Below are 3,297 nucleotides of genomic sequence, written 5' to 3' on the forward strand. Positions count from 1 at the left end.
TAACACCGCCATTCTAGAGTTTTGAAACATCTAAAATTGGGTCAAAGAAAGAAAACATTTTTTTTTAATTCACACATGGAAATTGTGAACAAAGTTAAATCATTTTTTATCATACGTCAACATAAAGTACACGGTAGTTGACTTCTTTATTACGATCAACACAGAAAACTTTTTCAATTTTGAAATGGCAACACTGACCAGATCAGACGGAGACTATCGTCTTTTGTTGGACACATATTATATTAACAGTGGCTTAATGTTAGTAGTTGCCACTAACTGCTTTGTACAGTACGAGTTCTAAAAAAATGCCTTTATTTAGGAAGTAAAATTCAATTTTAAAGTGATCTTGATCTTATTGTTCTTCAAGATCAAGATCACACAAAAAAAAGTGATCTTAGATCAAGATCACCAAAAAAAAAGTGATCTTCAAGATCAAGATCACGCCCATCTCTGATGATGTGACGACGCAATCTAACGCGCACTGAAAGTAATACCCACTTTCCTTAACTCGACATCGAATTTTGTTGCAATGCTGCACAGTGTCCAATGCAACTGCGAGGATCTCGAGTATCACAGGGGCGCCGGAACGATTTTTGACTGGGGGGGCAAGATTACAAAAAAAGGGCACTTTTGTTTACTAAAAGGCCAATTTTTTTTAAAGTTTTAAGATAAGATATAGCGATAATGCTAATCTATCAGCTCACTATGTATTGAGTAATGATAGCCTACAAGTGTCCGGTATACAAAGAAGGGCATCATGCTATGTTATAATGATGTAACCTACTGTCAAGCCTTAAAGCAGCTTGCGGCCATGGCCACTAAGTAGTGCTTGAATGAGCGCCGATGCTACCTCCTCAATCGGCCATGTAGCATCAAAGAGTGATGCAGAATTAGGTCAACACGTCATAGTCACCACTGTTGCATTGTGCGGGAATATTTGTTACTGATGGAATATATCCATCTGCGATCACCAGCACTGTAAGTCTTGTTTGTAATTCCCGACGTTTATTTTAACAAAGTCTTAATCCGAAGTGCTAATTTTCATCGGCTGGCAATATTGTCGGTTTTATGTCGATTCGATGTTGTCGGACATTGAATCGTTGTTAAAAAGGAGAACTAGGTTAGTTGACATCCGAGGGGAAAACATCTTTTGATCATATTTTGCAAAAATCATGCTTCGTTTAGTAATGTCCTTCACATCATTCAAATACTTATTTTATTACCTTGCCGTCATCGTCAACACATGTCGAACGTTATTTATCGTTGCTAAACAGAATTCTAGGGGAGTGGCGAACTTCTTTAAAATCAGCCACATTGGAGACACTCGTGCGAGTGTCGTTACATGGTCCCGCAGTACTGGATTATAATCCGGATAAAGCAGTTATTGCGTGGTGCAACGATTCTGTTGTAGGACGTCACCCAGGCCCAGACTTCAACAACGTTAAGTGATCATTTTAGCATTGTTGCAAGTTTAATTCTATTTACTTGTGCTATCGTTATTTTTATTTTGTATTTTGGCCTCCAAGCACGCAGATTTAGCCGCCGAGAAGGAGCTCCCGGTAGGCCACGATGGCTGCCAAAAAAAAACGAGTTTTAAGGCCTGTAGGCTACTGTGTTGCAAAATTTTGTGCCGTAAATATTATTTTGAGGCAAAAATGAAAGATTATAATTAGGCTAAAAGCGAATAGCGGAAATTGTTACCGTATATTGCAAAATGTGCAGTAGCTTACATGACTTTAAAAGGGCACCATTGCCCCCCCTGCCCCTCCATCTGCAGAAAAATTGAGGGCAGGGGGGCATCCGCCTTCCCTTCCCCCGCTTCCGGCGCCCCTGAATTGCTGCACAGTGTCCAATGCAACTGCGAGGATCTCGAGTATCTCCTATGGCCTAAGAGTTGTCACAAGCAGGGGCTCCGGACACTTCTTGAGAGTGGGGGGGGGGGTAATTTAAGCAGGGGCGGGAACGATGTTTTGACATCGACAGGGGCTTATTGGGTTATCGCATCACATATACTTCTGGGAGGTCGCCCAGACCCTCCTTCACGTTACTGAAAGCTTCAGTTTCTTATACAGCGTCTAGGCAGCACGTTTCGCGCCAAAGGCGCAAAATATTTACCTTTTAGCACGATTTAAAATCGAAAAATTATTTCAACAAATCTAAAATTGCGAGCAAAAGCTCTTTAACATTTGCCACATTTTTTGAGGTTTTTAGACAATTTTGACTGGAAGAGGGGACGTACGCAAAAATTCCTCTCTGTATTCTTTCTTGGCTTAAGTCCTCCAAATTTTGCACTTCAGACGCTAAAAGGTTAGATTTAAAAGATCAAAAGCGTTAAGGCCAAAGTTTTCTATAACTTAATTTACAATTGCATGAATACAACACGATCACATGTGCCATAACATCCGCGGTGAAAGAAAAAAGTTTCAGCATCTAGAGAGTCTAGGCCTACACATGGGCGCCGATCGCTCTCTAAGATTGGTGGGGACATTTACTAGGAAAGAAAGGGCAGACGAGCAAAGCGAGCTGAAAGATTGGGGTCTGTTCAACAAACAAACAAATAGGCCTACAGTAGATAGGCTACAAGTCTAATGCGATGTATTTTAATTGTCAGTGTCAGCATTGGACAGCAGAAGTCCAAACACTGCAACTCGGCAACGAGTCTCCGGCGAATTAAAAACGAAGTCCTTGGTTGATCCTTGGCTTGTAATGAAGGTTGATCGAATTCAAAACTTTATTGTGCACATAGCAGACCATTGCATGATTTGGCCGTTTCTGTGTCATGGTAGATCGTAACAAAGTTTTGATACGTCGCAAATTTGAAAATGAGCGTTCAGCTGAACACGAGCGGGCTGGTGATATGAGCAAAAGTTCCACTTGCAAAAACATTTGCCGAACAGCGGATGGTATCTTCTTGAATATCATTCCAAAATCTTGTGCAAGGGACTCTGTGTCAAAGAACTGAAGATAATCGTCTACCAAATGTGATTGTAGCTTTCCACTAAAGAGTGATTCTTGTAAAATTTTGTAGTGCTCAAGATCGGTCGACTTGAAATAGTCAGTAAGATTTTGCTGCGAGCTGTCAATGACTGCAAAATACTCTGACCGATCGATCTTGAAGTTTAGGAGGTTGACCATGGCCATGTTCATACTGAAGACGATTTAGAACGTGACAAGTCTTTTAAAAATTGGGTAGAGTAAGAGTTTTTTCAATTGAAAAAAAGCTGCCTGCCAGCCTTCCAACTGCTGATTTTCCTATATACAATTTTTTGCCAAACCGGTAAAGACATTTCAGCAGCT

This window comes from Aplidium turbinatum, chromosome 9 (genome assembly GCF_918807975.1).
Source record: "Aplidium turbinatum chromosome 9, kaAplTurb1.1, whole genome shotgun sequence".
Classification (NCBI taxonomy): domain Eukaryota; kingdom Metazoa; phylum Chordata; class Ascidiacea; order Aplousobranchia; family Polyclinidae; genus Aplidium; species Aplidium turbinatum.